Here is a 20947-nt window from a genome sequence, read left to right as displayed (position 1 = left end):
AGCTCACCTGCATCATCGGGCAGTGACGTCCCATGAACCACAATAACACAGCGAAAAGCCTGGACAAGCAAGTCCGCTCTCCAGAGTAGCCCCACTCTGCTTCTCCTGCTCAAAGACTTAGACCTCTTAGTTGAAATAATATTGAGGTAATCAGAGAGACACAATTAAGTTACATGAGTTTTGAATATACTCAGAAGAAATACAAGAAATAGCGTGTCCAGAAAATGCATAAAGTGCACGTGAATATTCTGTTCATAAAATAATAGTTTGCTTAACATCATTAATGAAAGCTTGTTCTTTCATGCACTATGTCAAAATGTGATCAATTTAGCCAGGATGAAATAAAACAGAGTATTTTGTTTACCATCCTACCACTACTTCAAATTGCTGTTAGAACTACCCAAAAGAAAGTGTGTCTGGACTTTCATGCTTGAAGAAAACTTGATAGAAATGAAAAGTTATGAAACAGGGAAGTCATGTGACTACCAAAAAAGAAGGAAAAATCTTACAAAGCAATGAGCTCTTTCTTTTTTTTTATTTAAAGAGAAAAACAAAACTAAATGAAGCAAGACAGTAAAAGGCTAGAAGTAATACAGAATTTCAAGAGAAAAAATATACAGTAAGAATTCACCAGTTAATAGATCACACATTGTCATCTTAGAAACAGTTGTCCAGATTACAAAATTAAAGCATACAAAGTGGCCATTAATACAGTGAGATTGCAGTCAGTTCTGTTCAATGATCCAAGAAAAACTCAGCAATATGGTTCTCTATCCTACACATTTAAATATACTTGCAGTTATATCCTTGAGATCACTTTCCTTCCTCTCTTTTTTACGCTAACAATCACATATTTTGGTTTCCATTACTCCCACAGTTCTTATAATTTTTTCTTTGAAGAGGAAAAGAAAAAAGATAAAAAAACCCCCAAAACAAGAAACAAAACAAAACAAAACAAGACAGACCAAAGAAAAACCCAATGTGACAGAGCAAAACAGAGTCAGTTAGAACAGGCGGATGGACATAGTATATAATGCAAAGAAAAACAAAAGAAAAAAAAGATTACTAGGTGATCAACAATGGTTACCATTATGCCTCTTGTTATCCTACAAAGAGCTGCCTATATCAGCTGGTATAAAGGAATTGAACAAAACAGTACAGAACAAGACCAATAAAACACATTGGAGAGCTTACAGGACTTCCAAACAAGATAATAGTCAAACAATAACGGGCATCATAGAATATCTGGTTGCCTTCCAAATGGTTGCCTGTACCCTCAAACTTGATACCATTAAGCAAAACAGAATATAATAAAATCAGTAAGAACAAGATGTGGAGAACAATACAGGGGTTCAAATCAGGTTAATAGGGAAACAAAAAAGTTACTATAATCTATCGCACTATTTTAAATTTAGTTTTCCCTTAGTTAAAAGATACTAAGAAATAAATTAATTTTTTTAAAAAAGAAAAAAGGTGGGGGGAGATTGAGATAAAAAAAGAACATATCAATAGAACAACACCAGTCAGAACTGAAAAATTTAAGCATCATTGTGTTTCACCACCAGATAGCCTGACATTAATAGTAGTTACCATAGTGACTCTTTCCTTGAAATATTTGAGTCTAACTTCATATACTATCGCATCAAACTTATCAAGACAGTGTGAAACCATTCAAGATAATGAAAGTATTGCAGGGTATTTAGAAACAGCTAACAGAAACCGAACATCAGTTTCTATATTATCTCTTTGCCTATAAAAATTTGCTTATACTATTGCATACATTAAAATATAATAAGATACCACATGGTAGAAACAATGGAAATAAATGAACAACAACTTGATGGGGCTTCAAAACAGGATGATATTAAATCAGCACTAGCTATTACGCTCTTATTTTCTTCAAAATAGTTATTTGTAGTATCACAGACAATAAAATAAAACAACCCAGATTAAAACCATTCCAATTAATGAGTGAAAACATTATATGGCTTCAAACCAGTGTGACTGGGAATCATGATTACCACATACTTTCATGTATTCTTATTGTTTCTTACACTAGGGAAACTATTCGGTATTTATACATGTGAGTTTGATTTATTTCACTTAAGAGTATGGTCTCAAGCTGTGTCCATTTATTTATAAATGTCTCAATGTGATCATTCTTTATAGCTGAGTAGTACTCCATTGTATAAAAATACCACAACTTTTTTATCCATTCTTCAGTTGATGGACACTTAGGTTGTTTCCAAGATCTGGCGATTACAAAATGTGCTGCTATAAACATGGGTGCCCATATATCACTGTGGTATGATGCTTTCAGTTCTTCTGGGAATATGCCTAGAAGTGGAATAGCTGGGTCAAATAGGGCTTCTAGTCTCAGCTTTCTGAGAAATCTCGAGACTGACCTCCACAATGGTTGCACTAGTCTACACTCCCACCAACAGTGCAGGAGAGTTCCTTTTTTCCCACAGTCTCTCCAGCATTTGTTGTTGGTGGTTTTCTTGATCTTGGCCATTCTTTCAGGAGTGAGATGAAATCTCAGTGTGGTTTTAATTTGCATTTCTCTAATGACTAGTGATGCCGAACATTTTTTCATATATTTATTTGCCGTTTGTATTTCTTCATCTGAAAATTGTTTATTCATCTCAGATGCCCATTTTTGGATGGGGTCTTTGAATTTTGGGGGTCTGATTTTTTTAATTCTTTATGTGTTTTAGACAGAAGTCCTTTGTCTGAGGGGCAGTTCACTAGAATTTTTTCCCAGTTTGTGGGTTTTCTTTTCACTGTGTTAGAGATTTCTTTCAATGTGTAGAAACTTTTTAATAAGATGTGATCCCAGTTATTGATTCTGGGAAGTATTTCCCGTGCGGGTTGAGTCCTGTTCATGAATTCTCTATCTACTCCTATGTCTTCAAGGTTTCTACCCAATTTGTCTTCCAATAGATTTAGTATTTCTGTTTTAATATTTAGATCTTTGATCCATTTAGATTTTATTTTAGTATATGGTGATAGGCATGGGTCTAGTTTTAGTTTTTGGCATATGGAGAGCCAGTTTTTCCAACACCATTTATTAAAGAGACTGTCATTCTTCCAGTGAACATGTTTGGCCCCTTTATCAAAGATAAGGTGGTTGAGTGTGTTTGTAGTTGTGGTCGTATCTTCTAATCTATTCCACTGATCTTTGGCTCTGTTTTGATTCCAGTACCACGTTGATTTTACTACAGTTGCTTTGTAGTATAACTTCAAGTCAGGGATTGTGATGCCTCCTGCCTTGCCTTTGCTGCTTAGAACTGTCCTTGCTATTCTAGGTCTCTTCTCACTCCAAATGAATTTTAGGATTGATTTCTCGAGATCTATAAGGTATGTTGATGGTATTTTTATCGGGATTGCATTGAATCTGTGTAACAGTTTTGGGAGAATGGCTATTTTCACAATATTTATTCTTTCTATCAGTGAGCAAGGGATGTCTTTCCATTTTCTGAGATCATCTTTAATTTCAGTTTTCAATGTAGTATAATTTTCCCTGTATAGGTCTTTTACTTCTTTTGTAAGAGTAATTCCTAAATATTGCATTTTTTTGGTTGCTAGTGTGAAGGATGTGGCTTCTCTTATTTCTCTGTCAGTGATTTTGTTGTTAGTGTATAGGAATGCTATTGAATTTTGTGTATTGATTTTGTATCCAGCTATATTACTGAATTTATTTATTATATCTGAGAGTCTTTCAATGGAGTTTTGGAGATCTTCTATGTACAGTATCATATCATCTGCAAATAGTGATAATTTAACTTCTTCTTTTTTCCTATCTTTATGCCTTTTATTTCTCTTTCTTGTCTAATTGCTCTGGCTAGTATTTCCAGTACTATATTAAATAGGAGCAGAGACAGGGGACATCCTTGTCTTGTGCCTGATTTTAAAGTAACCTTCAATTTTTGGCCATTTAGTATGATATTGGCTGTTGGTTTGTCATAGATGGCCTTTATTGTTGAGGCAAAGACCGTCTATTCCAATTTTCTGCAAGGTTCTTATTATAAATGAAGTACCTTATCAAAAGCTTTTTCTGCATCTATAGAAATGATCATGTGATTCTTACTTTTGACTTTATTGATATGGTGGATTACATTTATTGATTTACATATGTTGAACCATCCCTGCATACCTGGGATGAATCCCACTTGGTCATGGTATATAGTCTTCTTGATGATTTGCTGCATCCTATTTGCCAATATTTTATGGAGGATTTTTGCATCTGTGTTCATTAGGGAGATTGGTCTGTAGTTCTCTTTTTCAGTTGGGTCTTTCTCAGGTTTTGGTACTAGAGTAATATTTGCTTCCAGGAATGACTTAGGAAGGATTGCTTCCCTTTCAATTTCATTGAAGAGTTTGAGGAGTGTCGGCATTAGGTCCTCTTTGTATTTCTTGTAGAATTCTGCAGTGAATTCATCTGGGCCTGGGCTCTTCTTTGTAGGTAAGGACTTAATTACGTTTTCGATTTCATTGATAGAAATTGGGTTATTCAGCAGTTTTACATCTTTTTGACCTAGCTTTTGTACTTCATATGCTTTTAGAAATCTCTCTATTTCTTCTGTGTTATCAAACCTTTGAGAGTAGAGGTTTTCAATATAGGTGTTGATGATCTTCTGTATTTCTGTAGGGTCTGTAGTGATTTCACCTTTTTCATTCCTTATTGCATGAATTTGAGCTTTTTCTTCCCTTTTAAAAATAAGGTTGGCTAGGGGCTTATCGATTTTATTTATTCTTTCAGAGAACCAACTCTTTGATTCATTAATTTTTTGGATTGTTTTCTTAGTCTCTATTGCATTGATTTCTGCTCTGATCTTTATAATTTCCTCTCTTGGCTTTGGGCTTGACTTGCTCTTCTTTTTCTAGATGTTTGAGGTGCAACATCAGGTTATTTATTTGTATTTGTTCTGTTTTCCTGATGTGGGAACTCAGTGCAATAAATTTCCCTCTGAGGAGAGCTTTAATTGCATCCCACAGATTCCGGTAAGTTGTATTTCTGTTTTCATTTGTTTGTAGATATTGTTTTATTTCTTCTTTAATTTCCTCTGTGACCCACTGATTACTCAAGAGTGTGTTATTCAGTTTCCATGTGTTTTGCAGTATCTTTTATCATTAATTAGTAATTTCATAGCACTATGATCTGATAACATGCAGGGGATGATTTCATCTCTTTTGCATTTGTTTAAATATGTTTTGTGAGTTAATATATGGTCTATTTTAGAGAATGACCCATGTACTGCTGAGAAGAATGTGTATTCTGTTATTGTTGGGTGGAATACTCTGTATATGTATGTCAATTCCATTTGTTCACAGATGTGATTCAGTTCTTTTATTTCTTTGCTGATTTTCTGTCTTGTTGATCTGTCCATTGGTGTCAATGGTGTGTTAAAATCTCCTGTTATAATTGTATTACTGCTAATTTGGTTTTTCATTTCTGATATTACTTGTCTTATATAACTGGGTGCTCTGGAATTTGGTGCATATATATTTAAGAAAGTTATCTCTTCCTCTTGAAGTTTTCCCGTAACCAGTATGTAATGACCTGTTTTATCTCTTCTGATCATTATTGGTGTGAAGTTCACATTGTCTGCAAACATTATAGCTACCCCCACTTTTTTTTGGGTTCCTGTTGTGTGAAGTATTGTTTTCCATCCTTTGACTTTCAGTCTGTGAGTATCCTTTTGGGTTAGATGGGTTTCTTGTAGACAGCATATAGTTGGATTCTGTTTCTTGATCCATTCTGCTAGTCTATTTCTTTTAATTAGTGCATTGAGACCATTTACATTAATGGTTATAACTGTTATATATTGGTTTATTGCTGACATGTTATATTTCTGCTGTTGCGTCTTTATCTTTCTGTTCTATTTAATTGTCTGCTTTGTTAAGTGGTTTTTTCTTGTGTGTATCTAAACTGTCTTTCAATATTCTTTGCAGGATTGGCTTGGTGATCATGAATTTCTTCAGCTGTTCTTTGTCGTGGGAGTATCTTATTTCTCCATCAATTTTGAAGGATAGTTTTGCAGGGTACATCAGTCTAGGTAGGAAATCATTTTCCTTTAGGGTCTGAAATACTTCACTCTATGCTCTTCTTGCCTTTAGTGTTTGTGTTGAGAAGTCTGCTGTGATTCTGATAGGTTTTCCTTTATAGGTCATCTGTCTTTTCTCTCTGACAGCTTTTAATATTCTATTCTTTTGTTCGATTTCTGGAATGGTGATTATTATATGTCTGGGTATAGTTTTATTTTGGTTATGGCTATTTGGAGTTCTATATGCCTCATTGATCCTGATATCAGTTTCCAATTTCATGTTTGGGAAGTTTTCAGCAATTACTTCTCTCAATATCCTCTTGACATCCTTTATATTGTCTCCTTTATATATGTTGTTTCTTCTTTATATATGTTGTTTTTCTTTGCGTCATCTTGCAGGTGTTGAATTATTATTTCTTGCTTTCTTGTTATTTTTAAAAGATCTTTCCTTTCCTGTTCACTGGCTGCGATCTTGTCTTCGAGGTCTGATATTCTATCTTCGCATTCATTGAGGTGGTTTTTACAACTTTCAATGGAGTTTTTGATTTCCTGTATATCTCTTTGCACCTGTTTTATATATTCTGTTTGTTTCTTATATTGTTCATCCAGAGATTCTATCTTTTTGTTTAGTTCCTCCAATTTTTTAAACTGTGTCTTCTTTAGCTATGTTCAGCATCTCTTTCATTTCTTTTATTATTTCTTCTTTTACCTGAGAGATTATGTCTAGTTTGAATTCCTTTAAAGCTTCCCAGAGCTGCTTCTTTATTTCAGTTACTATTGTTTCAGGTATTTCAGGTATATGGCATGTATTTTCTTTTATGTACATGGCTCCTAGGCTTTCTTGGGATGGGTTGGATGTTTGAGATTGCATTTTGGTCTTTTGTCATTTTCCTATATTACCGTGTTTCAAGTGTTGTTCCAGAGTTTCCCCTGGTCGTGTTGTAAATTGACTCTTATGTCCTGGGCTCTTGGGACTCCTCTTGTAGTTGCTCCCTCCTTGGGCAGCGGAGCCCCTGGATTAAAAGAGGCTTGCCAGGTTCCTCTCAGGTAGACCTAAAGCCTCCTCAATTTGCACAGTTTCCCCTTCTGGTTTCCCCTTTGGTTTCCCCAAAGCTCCCCTGAGGGACAGAAGGCCACCTGGTGTGGTCCAGGCAATGTCAAATCCTGTTAAGCCCAGTGTAGTGTGGCTGCAAGCCCAGTGGGCCCCCAACCCCCTAGAGCAAGGATCTCATACTCTCCCGGGGATTGGATGTTGTGTAATAATCCAGCTCCTTGGATGGCAGAACTCACCAGGCTTATAGAAGGTTCCCTTTTGGCCTAAGTAGGCCTCAAACCTCCTCAGCAGGACTGATCCTTCCTCCAGGCAGTGGCAATAGTGCTGGTGCTCTCCAGATCAAAAGAAGGTCGTAGGCAAGGTCAGAGCAGGCTTCAGCAGCTCAGCTCAGCTCCCTCCTTCCTGCCAGCCGCTGTGGTGTGGTCCTTGGCCAGACGAGGCAGTGGGCGGGGCTGGACCAGAGTCCCTCTGCTTGGCTGAGCCCTCTCCTTCTGGCCAACAGCGGTGGTAGTGTGCTCCCCGAGCGAGGAGCTGGACCAGAGTTTGAGAATGAGCTCTTTCAAGGCAGTTAGTTTTTTTCAGTTTTCTACTTGTAGAGAGAATGCTTATCAGAAAATTTCATTTTTCCTATTTGCATGATCCCTTCAACTGTTCTAGGTGCTGTCTGCATTGCGATTGTTTTTCTAGATGTTAGTGGTTGTTATTAAGAAGCTTTGTTCCACCTGTTTGCGGACAGAGACTTCCTCTCACTCATCCAGCAAGTATATGAGGAGTGTCTCCTGCATTCCAGGCGACACGCTGAGTGTCCAGTGGCCTGGTGACCCAGGCCTCACCCCAGGCCACAGGAGGGACTGTCTGGGTCTACAACAGCAATGTCCCGAGACACTCCCCAAACGTGTACTAATTGTTGGCCCCAGAAGGAGGAGCCTGAGAAAAGCTGGAAATTCACGTCTGAGCCTCTGCCAGGGTCAAGGGTTGGCCATGTGGACTTGAGTCTGACACCATGGCAGGTGGACTCGAGCATCTTGGAAGCCCGGGCTAGAACCCTGAGCTCTTCACACGCACCAGGCGATTCCCAGCCCTTGAGTTAAGTATTACTATTTCCCTCACTTTACAGAAGAGAAAACGGAGATCCCAGGAAGTTAAGTAAGTTACCTGAGGTCACATTAGTGACATTTGGAGACTGCATCCTTGTGACACAGACAAGGAAGGAGAGAATAAAGCGCTGGCCACAGCTAAGCTCTCAGGACTTCCCACACCCAGGAGGGAAGGTGGGCAGCACGGCAAGAGAGGGAACTTAGAAGGGGCCTTTGGAGGCCGGGGGCCCAGGAAGCTGCTTCAGGAAGGGGTAAACAATGCTAGCGAGCTTTGCGCGCACAACGAGGAGGTCTGGGAGCACTTGGTGCTTAGAGTTGGGGGCCCCCAGGGACACCTTCAGCTGTCAGGAGTTGGGCCAAGCTGTAGAAAGAGTGCTAGCTCTCTCCCCGCTGAGCCTGGAGGGTGTTCTGAGGTGGGCTGAGAACCCAGGAAAGAGTCCTTGAGTCAGGAGAGGGCAGCAGAGAGGAGGAGGCATGGAGGAGGCCAGGGTGGAGCTGGGGTGACAGTCAGGGGACAGCCGGCTGGTGAGGTGGCAGGGGAGGAGCCTTTCCCTGCGGGAGGACAAATGAAGAAGCCATCTTCAGGGGACGTTGGGCCACTGGGTGTGGGCAAGAGACGCAGAGTTGGAAGGACTTTGCATGAAGGCAGCGGGTCATGTGATAGGACTGGATACCAAGGTGCTGCTTCCTCACTTGACGTGGAGCGACTTTCTGGAGCACGCTGGTGACACCAGGGTTTACTTCCTGAAAGTCTCCCTTTAAAATCAATCCTTGTAGGCAAAACAAATCAGGAAAAGGAGAGCACAGAAAGCGTGGGATGGAGGCTGTAGGGCCACGCAGAGGTGGCAGGAGTTGGGTGTCGATCCTGGACTGAACGGTGCTGTGGCAGGAGTGGATGTCTTAGTTAAAATCATTTAATTTTAATTAAAAATGTACAGTGAATTACTTCCCTTGCCCTGCTGGAAATGGTCTTGGTGAAGCCATGTCTCAGCCCTGAGATGACAGGTGCTGGCTTCTGCCAAGGGCACAGCCTGGCAGGTCGCATTGCCACTGGTGGCCCCCACCTACCGTGACCCCGCGCTCTGGCAGGAGGGTCACAAGTTCCAGCCCATCCTGGGCGAATTAGTGATTTAGTGAAATCCTACCCCACCCCATCTCAAAATAAAAAGGGGGGGGGTGTAGGTCAGTGTGAAAGTCTTGGATTCAGTGCCCAGTAATACACACACATGCACACGCACCTGTACACTAAAAACAGAATTTGAATGGAACATATACTCTTCGTTTGGTGCACTCTGAACTTGTGTGAGTGTGTCCTCCTTTTCAGGCAATAACTCATTTTATTTCAGTCGGTATTTGTAAGACACTTCAAAAGAAAGCGAAAAAACCATTGCTCTAATTGCTGAGGGGCAGAGTGGATGGCGGGGCAGGGTCTCACCTGCCTGCATCTTCTCGGGGAGACAAGATTGTGTTTCTCGGGGTGTCCATAGCTTCGGCTGGTTGTGAAACTTATTCTGGGCACCAAGACACAAACTATACCTGAAGGCAAATGGTAAATTGTTTACCAAATTTTAAACTTTCTTGGAGATTCACCTTGGAATACCGCACTGACTAATCAATTTCCTATTTTACTCTAAAAACTCCAACGATTCTGGCCTGTAAAGATGAGATGCTTCAATGATACTTAAATTACTCGGTTCTGACCTGTGTTGTTCTGTTGCTATGTCTTCTTTTATCTCAATCTCCCCCCCCCTTTTTTTAAAAAAAATTTTATTTTTTCTTATTTTTTTTTAATCAAGGGAAAACTAAATTAAAAACCAGCGGAATATATTATAGTAATTTTTTGTTTTCCTATTAACCTGATTTGAACCCCTGTAATGCTCTCCCCATCTTGTTCTGACTGATTTTACTATATTCTGTTTTGTTTGATAATATCTAGTTTGAGGGTATAGGCAACCACTTTGAAGGCAATAAGATTTACTATGATGCCCATTATGGTTGGACTGTTATCTTCTTTTGAAGTCCTGTAAGGTCTCCAATGTAGGTTTTATTGGTCTTGTTCTGTACTGTTTTGTTCAATTCTACTATACCTGATGATATAGGCAACTCTTTTTAAGATAGCAAGAGGCATAATGGTAATCATTGTTGATCACCTGGTGTTCTGTTTTTGCATCATGTACTATATCCATCCTTCTGTTCTAACTGACTCTGTTTTGCTTTGTCATGTTTACTTTTTTTCTCTTAAAAAAAGTTATAATAACTGTGGGAATAATAAAACCCAAAAAGTGTAATTGTTATTATAAAAAAGAGAGGAAAGGAAGGTGATCTAAAGGATATAACTGCATGTATGTTTAAATGTGTAGGATAGAAAACCACATTACTGAGTTTTTGTCGGATCATTGAACAGAACTGTCTACAATCTCACTGTATGAATGTCCACTTTGTCTGCTTTAGTTTTGTAATTTGGACAACTGTTTCTGGGATGACAATGTGTAATCTATTAACTAGTGATTTCTTAGTGTATATTTTTTTTCCTTGAAATTCTGTATTACTTATACCCTTTAATGCTTTGGTTTTTTTCTCTCTTTAAATAATTTAAAAAAAAACTTAAAAAAAATTTAAAAAAAAAGATAAGATGTTAAGTTCTGGAACTCCAGCCTTCCTTCAAGGAAAGCCCGGGGTACACAACCAGCTTTTAAAGTTATAGATGGGGCCAGAGGTTTAGCTCCGTGGCACAGACGCCTGCCTAGCAAGTACAAAGTCGTAGGTTTGATCCCGGTATCAAAAAAAAAAAAAAAAGTTAGACATATGCTGAAAGTAAGATCTGAATCTAAAGAGAAAGCACAGAAATGACCTAGAGTTATTTTTTCTTCATTTCTAGCAGTGAAATACTGTCAGCTGTAGGAATACTATAAGTTTAGGAACCAAATGCTGCAGGTACAGCTCAGATTTGCAGGGGTGGGCACAGTTCCATCCTGGATGTCGGCTCAGAGTTGTTAGGATGGATCTCTTCTGGGGCAGGATGAATGCCTCGCTGCAGGTGAACATGAACCTGCTTGATATACAAGATCACGTCTGTTATGGATTAAGAACTGGTGGTCAATTTAACACCAGCTGGATTACATCAGCATGGCATTGAGTGAAGATGCTCTACCTGAGGAGGGTTGCCAGGATAAATAGGTGGAGAAGAAGGGAGGTGTTGGAGAGTAGAGGCATTAAGGAGGCATTGTGGGTTCTCCTGGAGAAGCTTTGGTCCTCACATCGAGCATCGCTTCCTGGCTCCGGAGGGGAAGACGTGTGCTGCTTGGTTTCCAGGTTGAACTCGTCACGCTGCTTCCTGGCACGTACCCGACTGTGCCTGTCATCGGAGGAGCTTGAGTCCTCCATGTCGCTGAGGACAGCTGTGGTGCCTTTCAGGCCAGCCCTGCTCTCTGTTTTGAGTGTGACTTCTCGGCTCCAGTGTAGAACCCTCATCCCACTAGCGCAGCTCCTTCATCCTGCTGGCATAGACTTTCTGGCTTCCACGGCTGACTCCTGGGTCTTCCCGGCACGAATCCGTAAAAGAGACTGGCGTGGGCTTCTTGTGGGCTCTGGACCTCCAGTTGGACTCGTGGGTGGCATTGTCCTGAGCTCTGGATTTTTATCTGGATTCATGTGGGACATTGCTGTGGGGTGTAGACTCTTGACTAAATAATCTATGTCTTTGGTGTTGCAGATAGATTTCCTGCCCATTATAAAAATATTATAAATTCCAGGTCTTGATCTTAATTGTTCTCTGTGTACAACCCCTGACTACAACAACGTCCCTGTTCCATCCATGAGATTCATAGACAAGCTGGGTCATTCAGTCAAATGTAAGTTCAAAATTAAGGTATTCCAATTATCATGAGAGAGAGGTAGGGTTCTAAACAAAACCTTTGTATAAATAAAGGTCCAGCTCAAATTTATTACACTAAAAACTAAAAAAAAAAGAGAGAAACTTCAAAGGCATAAATCATCATTTTATTTTTGGGTCTTCTAGACAGTTTTTAAATTATCAAAATACAGTTATAAAAACTGTCTTCAAAGACAAGACCATCAATATATATATATAGGTTCTGCAAAACAGTGAACAGACACTGACAGAAAGACACTAAGCGAGACATTACAGCCCTTCCTTCAAAACTCAAATTACTTGCAATTAATGTCAATGTGTATCAGACAGAAGGCTCTTTAGAAGATTTTTTTTTTTTTTGTCTTTTTTGTTTTTATTGGTACCGGGGATCGAACTCACGACTGCCTGCTTGCAAGGCAGGCGCTTATGCCACTGAGCTAAATCCCCAGCCCCTCTTTAGAAGATTTTTTTAGTGGAACAAGATGGATATTAGAGTGAAAATATAAAAAGTATGCTTTTGTTTAAAACTTTGAAATAGTAATCAGACTATTTGTCTGGGGGAGTGGGAATCTGTAAGTGGAGAACGCTGTTTTTATTCATTTTATTGTCTGGTAGCAGATTAGCTGGGTCATAATTTTTAAAAAGTGAGCAAATAAGTTATGCTACTAATTTATAAAGGTGACTTATGTACCATGGAAAAGATATGTATTGAAAATGATTTATTCAGATGCAATTTTAATATTTAATCAATTTCTTCATAAATAGGCTTTAATAAAAAGTCAAGAAAACACCAGATAAATACTAGTAAGGAAAAATAAAATTATGACATCAGCATTGCTGCTGCGCAGTCATGGCACGTTTATTTGAGAACAGTTCTCCAAAATAGAAACTAGTAATGGAGAAAACCTGTCCAGTTTAGTAGGCCATTAAGAAACTGGCCTGCACGTGTACTTTGTAAATAAAGCTTTATTGGAATCCAGCCATGGCTGCCATTTACACATCACCTATGGCCACTCTTGTGTGTAGACAGATTAGAGCAGCGTGGCCTGAAAATTCTAAAACGTTTCCTTCCTGGCTCTTACCCCAAAAATTTGTCAACCAGTGGCTTAGAGACTTATTCAGAATAGCAATGATTTACACATATTGTAACACTCACTGATAATAGAGAATTAGTAAATTAATTAATTTTACCTCTCTTTGCTTTTCTACACTGAAAATAAATTATGTGTTTATTTTAGAATTTGTGGCTGATCAGTGGTTAAAAGCAAATAAGCAAAATCATTCATCAGAACTAAATACTCAGTGAGTTATTCTCATAAAAATAAATGAGGCAAATAATAAATAGGACATACAATTGGTAATATAAATAATAAGATAATAATTCAAAATTGAAGACTACTCTCAGGCTGCTAAGACAAGTTCAGTTTCTTAGAGCAAGTGATTGATCTTGCTTGGAATGTATTTATCCTCTTTTATCTGGGTTCTCCATCAAAGGCATCATGGTAGTATTAAGGTTGGAAAAGCTCTATACCGAGTAGGAAATCGTTACGCATTTCCTTTTATATTTATTTATTCATTTATTTTCATATAAGAAGATATTAACTTGTAGTAGAGAGCTAACATTTTAATTCCACAGGTGAATACTACCATTTTCTAAACTTGGGATATAACTGTTAATAACAATACTAAGTTTGCCCTAAAACTCAAGATATTGGTTGCAAGGGTTAAAATGAAAATAACCAACTAAAACATAACAGGAGATAAAATGAATTGCATCTCCTTGGGTGGCTGGCACCCTCTGGAGTGGGCGATCTTCCCTGGTCAAGAGTACCACCAGGGGGCGCCTTGCTTCTAAGATTTCCCTGGGGGTGGTTGTAGTTGGTTCGGATTCCTGGATTGGTAAGGATTCCTCAAAATCTTTCCAGAGACCTAAAATGGACTAATGTGTCCCAAAACTCTTAAGTCCTTTCCAAGCCTGAACCTCAAATGACCCAATGGCTCCTCGAAGCGTAGTGGGATTTTCTGTCTCCAAATTTGGAAACTTGAATTTTAAGCCTTCAACCTACAGTCTTTGACAATCTGTAGTCAAGTGAAACTCCAGGGCTTTTTCACATGCACTGCGTTTAGGTTAAGATTTATTTTGGAAACAACTATTTGTGGAAAACCTATGAATGTATTTTGGAGTTCCCGGAGTAGCTTTGCAACATACTCACTGCGAGTGACCTTGAACGAATCAGTCTCCCTCGCTGGGCTTCAGCTTTCTGGATTGCTCTTTTGGGGTGTGTGTGTGCATGATGGTGTGAAGAGGAGGCGAGATTGTGTCCATCAGATGTCTGGCACTTGGTGGTCACATCATACCATTTACCAAGTTTTACCCTTTAATTTTATAAAGAAGGAAGACAAAAAGCAAAGAAACACAGATCTCTGTTCACCCCTGTCGCACTTGTCCCCAATCCCAGCTCATCGCTCACCTGTTAAGAGCTCTTTTTTTTAATAGATTACATATTGTCCTCTTAGAAATAGTTGTTCAAATTACAGGATTAAAGCATACAAAGTGGACCTTCAAACGGTGAGACTGCAAACAGTTATATTCAATGATCCAGCAAAAACTTAGTAATACGGTCATCTATCTTAACACACCTAAACACGCTTGCAGTTGTATGTTTAGAGCACTTTTTTTTCTCTTTTTTAAAACAACATTTACACATTTTGGGTTTTATTACTCTTTAATTCTTATTACTTTTTTTTGGAAGAGAATAAAACCAAATATGACAAAACAAAGTGGTCAGTCAAAACAAAGGATAGACATAGCACATGATGTAAAAACAGAATACAAGGTAATCAACAATGGTTACCATAATGCCTCTTGCTACCTTAAAAAGAATTGCCTGTATCATCAGGTATAATAAAATTGAACAAAACAGTACAGAGCAAGACCAATAAAACCTAAACATTGGAGACCTTACAGGACTTCAAAAGAAGATAATAGTCACACCAGACTGGGCATCATAGTGAATCTTATTGCCTTCAGAGTAGTTGCCTATACCCTCAAACTTGATACTAACACACAGAACAGAACAGAGTAAAATTAGTCAAAACAAGATGATGGGAGCAATATAGGACTTCAAATCAAGTTAATAGGAAATCAAAAAAGTTACTATAATATATCCTGCTAATTTTTTGATTTTTCCCTTAATTAAAAAAATAATAATAATAAATAAATTTTTTTAAAAAAGGGGGAGATTGAGATAAAAGAGGACATAACAACATAACAATACAGGTCAAAGCATAACAATTTCAGCAACCTAGAGCTTCACCACAAGATAACCCGAGTTAATAGTAGTTACCATAGTGTCTCTTTCCTTAAAATATTTGAGTATAACTTTATATACTGTGGCTTCAAACATATCAAGGCAGTGTGAAACCATTCAAGAGGATGAAAGTATTACAGGGTATTTAGAACCAGCTAATGAAAATGAACAATGGTTTCTATATTATCTCTTTGCCTATAAAAATTTGTTTATACTATCATATATAATAAAATCCAGTAAGATACAACATGATAAAACCAATGGAGACAGATGAACAACAGTTTGGTGGGACTTCAAAACAAGATGATATTAAATCAGCACTAGCTATTATGATGCCTTGTTTTCTTCAAAATAGCTGTTTATATCATCACAGACAATAATATCAAACAGCCCAGAATAAAGCCATTACAACTGAGTGAAAACTTTATAAGGCTTCAAAGCCACATAATGGGGGGTCATGATTACCACATACTTTTATATATTTGAATTATTTTTTTTACAATAAGGAAACTATTCGGTATTCATACATGTGAGTTTGATTTATTTCACTTATGAGTATAGTCTCAAGCTGCATCCATTTATTTATAAATATCTCAATGTGATCTTTCTTTATAGCTGAGTAGTACTCCATTGTATAAAAATACCACAACCTTTTTATCCATTCCTCACTTGATGGACACTTAGGTTGTTTCCAAGATCTGGCTGTGCTGCTATAAACATGGGTGCACATATATCACTGTGGTATGATGTTTTCAGCTCTTCTGGGAATATGCCTAGACGTGGGATAGTTGGAACAAGTGGGACTTTCAATCCCAGCTTTTTGAGAAATCTCCAGACTGACCTCCACAGTGGTTGCACCAGTCTACGCTACCACCAACAGTGCAGGAGAGTCCCTTTTTCCCCACAGCCTCTCCAGCATTTGTTGTTGATGATTTTCTTGGACCTGACCATTCTTTCAGGAGTGAGATGAAATCTCAGTGTGGTTTTAATTTGCATTTCTCTAATGACTAATGATGATGAACATTTTTTAAATGTATTTATTTGCCATTTGTATTTCTTTATCTGAGAACTGTGTATTCATCTCAGATGCGCATTTTTGGATTGGATCTTTGAAATTTGGGGGTCTGAGTTTTTAAAATTCTTTATATGTTTTAGACAGAAGTCCTTTGTCTGAGGGAGAGTTCACTAAGATTTTTTCCAGTTGGTGGGTTTTCTTTTCTCTATGCTGGAGATTTCTTTTGACATGCAGAAACTTTTTAATAAGAGGTGATCCTAGTTTTTGATTCTGGGAAGTATTTCCCGTGCGGTTTGAGTCCTGTTCATGAATTCTCTACCTACGCCTACGTCTTCAAGGTTTCTACCCAATTTTATTCCAATAGATTTAGTGTTTCTGTTTTAATATTTAGATCTTTGATCCATTTAGATTTTAATTTAGTACTTGGTGATAGGCCTGAGTCTAGTTTTAGTTTTCGGCATATGGAGAGCCAGTTTTTCCAACACCATTTATTAAAGAGACTGTCGTTCTTCCAGTGAACCTGTTTGGCTCCTTTATCAAAGATGGTGATATCAAAGGTGGACACCTTTATCAAAGGTGGTTGAGTGTGTTTGTAGTTGTGGTTGTATCTTCTAATCTATTCCATTGATCTTCGGCTCTGTTTTGATTCCACTATCATGATGATTTTACTACTGTTGCTTTGTAGCATAACTTCAAGTCAGGGATTGTGATGCCTCCTGCCTTGTCTTTGCTGCTTAGAATTGGCTTTGCTATTCTAGGTCTCTTCTCGCTTCAGATGAATTTTAGGATTGATTTCTCTAGATCTATGAGGTATGTTGATGGTATTTTCATTGGGATTGCATTGAATCTATATAAGAGTTTTGGGAGAATGGCCATTTTCACAATATTTATTCTTCCTATCCATGAGCAAGGGATGTCTTTCCATTTTCTGAGATCATTTTCAATTTCTTTTTTCAGTGCATTATAATTTTCCCTGTATAGGTCTTTTACTTCTTTTGTAAAAGTTATTCCTAAATATTTCATTTTTTTGGTTGCTAGTGTGAAGGGTGTGGCTTCTCTTATTTCTCTGTCAGTGATTTTGTTGTTAGTGTATAGGAATGCTATTGAATTTTGTGTATTGATTTTGTATCCAGCTACATTACTGAATTTATTTATTATATCTGAGAGTCTTTCAATGGAGTTTAGGGAGTCTTCTATGTAGAGTATCATGTCATCTGCAAACAATGATAATTTAACTTCTTTTCCTATCCTATCTTTACCCCTTTTATTTCTCTCTCTTGTCTAATTGCTCTGGCTAGTATTTCCAGTACTATATTAAATAGGAGTGGTGATAAAGGATATCCTTGTCTTGTGTCTGATTTTAAAGTAAAGGCATTCAATTTTTGGCCATTTAGTATAATACTGGTTGTTGGTTGTAGTTGGCCTTTATTATATTGAGTTAAAGACCATCTATTCCAATTTTCATAAAGTTCTTATCATGAATGAATGTTGGACCTTATTGAAAGCTTTTTCTGCATCTATAGAAATGATCATGTGATTCTTACCTTTGGCTTTATTGATATGGTAGATTACATTTATTGATTTATGTATGTTGTACCATCCCTGCATGCCTGGGATGAATCCCACTTGGTCATAGTGTATAATCTTCTTGATGATTTGCTGCATCCTATTTGCCAATATTTTATGGAGGATTTTTGCATCTGTGTTCATTAGGGAGATTGATCTATAATTCTCTTTTTTAGATGGATCTTTCTCAGGTTTTGGTACTAGAGTAATATTTGCTTCCAGGAATGTCTTAAGAAGGATTGCTTTCCTTTTGATTTCATTGAAGAGTTTGAGGAATGATGGCATTATGTCTTCTTTGTATTTCTTGTAGAATTCTGCAGTGAATCCATCTGGGCCTGGGCTCTTCTTTTTAGGTAAGGACTTAATTACATTTTCAATTTTGTTAATAGAAATTGGGTTATTCAGCAGTTTTACATCCTCTTGACCTAGCTTTAGTACTTCATATGTTTCTAGGAATCTGTCTATTTCTTCTGTATTATCAAACCTTTGAGAGTAGAGGTTTTCAATATAGGTGTTGGTGATCTTCTGTATTTCTATAGGGTCTGTAGTGATTTCACCTTTTTCATTTCTTATTGTATGAATTTGAGCTTTTTCTTCCCTTTTTAAAATAAAGTTGGCTAGGGATTTACCAATTTTGTTTATTTTTTCAAAGAACCAACTCTTTGATTAATTGATTCTTTGGATTGTTTTCTTAGTCTCTATTGTATTGATTTCTGCTCTGATTTTTATAATTTCCTCTCTTCTTTTGGCTTTGGGCTTGACTTACTCTTGTTTTTCTAGATGTTTGAGGTGTAGTATCAGGTTATTTATTTGTATTCCTTCTGTTTTCCTGATGTGGGAACTCAGTGCAATAAATTTTCCTCTGAAGACAGCTTTCATTGCATCCCACAGATTCCAGTAAGTTGTATTTGTATTTTCATTTTCTTGAAGGTATTGTTTAATTTCTTCTTTAATTTCCCCTGTGACCCACTGATTACTCAAGAGTGTGTTATTCACTTTCCATGTGTTTGTGGGATTTGTTATCTGTTATCATTAATGTCTAATTTCAAAGCGCTATGATCTGACAACATGCAAGGGATAATTTCAACTCTTTTGCATTTATTTAAATATGTTCTCTGAGCTAATATATGTTCTATTTTAGAGAATGACCCATGTACTTCTGAGAAGAATGTGTATTCTGATGTTGTTGGATGGAACACTCTGTATATGTCTATCAAGTCCATTTGTTCACATGTGTGATTCAGTTCTGTTATTTCTTTGCTGATTTTCTGTCTGGTTGATCTGTCCCTTGGTGTCAATGGTGTGTTAAGGTACAATTGTGTTACTGGTAACTTGATTTTTCATTTCTGTTAATACTTGTTTTATATAACTGAGTGCTCTGGAATTTGGTGCATATATATTTAAGATAGTTATCTCTTCCTCTTGAAGTTTTCCTGTAACCAGTATATAGTGACCTTCTTTATCTCTTCTGATTATTATTGGTTTAAAGTTCACATTGTCTGCAAACAGAATGGCTACTCCTGCTTTCTTTGGAGTTCCTGTTACCTGAAGTATTGTTTTCTATCTTTTGACTTTCAGTCTGTGAGTATCCTTTTGGGTTACATGGGTTTCTTGTAGACAGCATATGGTTGGATGTTGTTTCTTGATCCATTCTGCCAGTCTGTTTCTTTTAATTGGTGAATTGAGACCATTTACATTCATTGTTATAACTCTTATATGTTGGTTTATTGTTGACATGTTAACTTTCTGCTGTTGAATCTTTATCTTTCTGTTCTGTTAAATTATCTGCTTTGCTTAGTGGTTTTTTTCCCTAAGTGTATCTAAACTGTCTTTCGAAATTTTTTGCAAGGTTGGCTTGGTATCATGAAGTTCTTCAGCTGTTCTTTGTCATGGAAGTATCTTATTTCATCATCGATTTTGAAGGACAGTTTTGCAGGGTACATCAGTCTAGGTTGGAAATCATTTTCCTTTAGGATCTGGAATATTTCACTCCATGCTCTTCTTGACTTTATTGTTTGTGCCGAGAAGTCTGCTGTGATTCTGATAGGTTTTCCCTTATAAGTGATCTGTCTTTTCTCTTTGGCAGCTTTTAATATTCTATCTTATGTTGGATTTCTGGAATGGTGATTATTATATGTCTTGTTTTATTTTGGTTATGACTATTTGGAGTTCTATATGCTTCACTGATCCTAATGTCAGTTTCTGATCTCATGTTTGGGAAATTTTCAAGCTATTACTTCTCTAAATATCCTCTTGATGGCCTTTATGTCATCCTCTTCTTTTTCATGAATCCCTATCGATCTTATGGTTTTTTTTTTTTTTTGCATCATCTTGCCGTTGTTGAATTGTTATTTCCTGATTCTTTGTTATTTTTAAAAGATCTTTCCTTTCCTGTTCACTAGCTGCAATCTTGTCTTCAAGGTCTGAAATTCTACCTTCACTTTCATTGAGGCGATTTTTACAGCTTTCAATGGAATTTTTGATTTCCTGTATATCTCTTTGCATCTGCTTTATGTATTCTGTTTGTTTCTTATATTGCTCATCTAGGGATTCTATCTTTTTGTTTAGTTCCTCCAATTTTTAACTGTGTTTTCTTTAGATATATTCAGTATCTCTTTCATTTCTTTGATCATTTCTTCTTTTACCTGGGAGATTATTTCTAGTTTGAATTCCTTTAAAGCTTCCCGGAATTACTTGTTTATTTCAGTTGCTATTGTGTCTGATATTTGAGGTGTATGGCATGTATTTTCTTCTATATACATTGCTCCTAAGGTTTCTTTGGATGGGCTGGAGGCTTGAGATTGTAATTTGCTCTTTTGTTTTGTCATTTTCCTATATTTATGTGTTTCAAGTGTTTTTCTAAGGCTTCCTCAGGGTCTTTTGAAAACCCTCTTCTATGCCCTCAGCTCCTGGCACTCTGGCACCCAGTTCCCTGGATTGATAGAGGGTCACTGGGGGTGGAGCAGGCCGACTCAAGCCCAGCCTT

The sequence above is a fragment of the Cavia porcellus genome, unplaced genomic scaffold (assembly GCF_034190915.1).
Source record: "Cavia porcellus strain 051 isolate PalLab524CR breed Dunkin Hartley unplaced genomic scaffold, mCavPor4.1 scaffold_5, whole genome shotgun sequence".
NCBI classification, from domain to species: Eukaryota; Metazoa; Chordata; class Mammalia; order Rodentia; family Caviidae; genus Cavia; species Cavia porcellus.
This window is presented reverse-complemented; position numbering follows the sequence as displayed.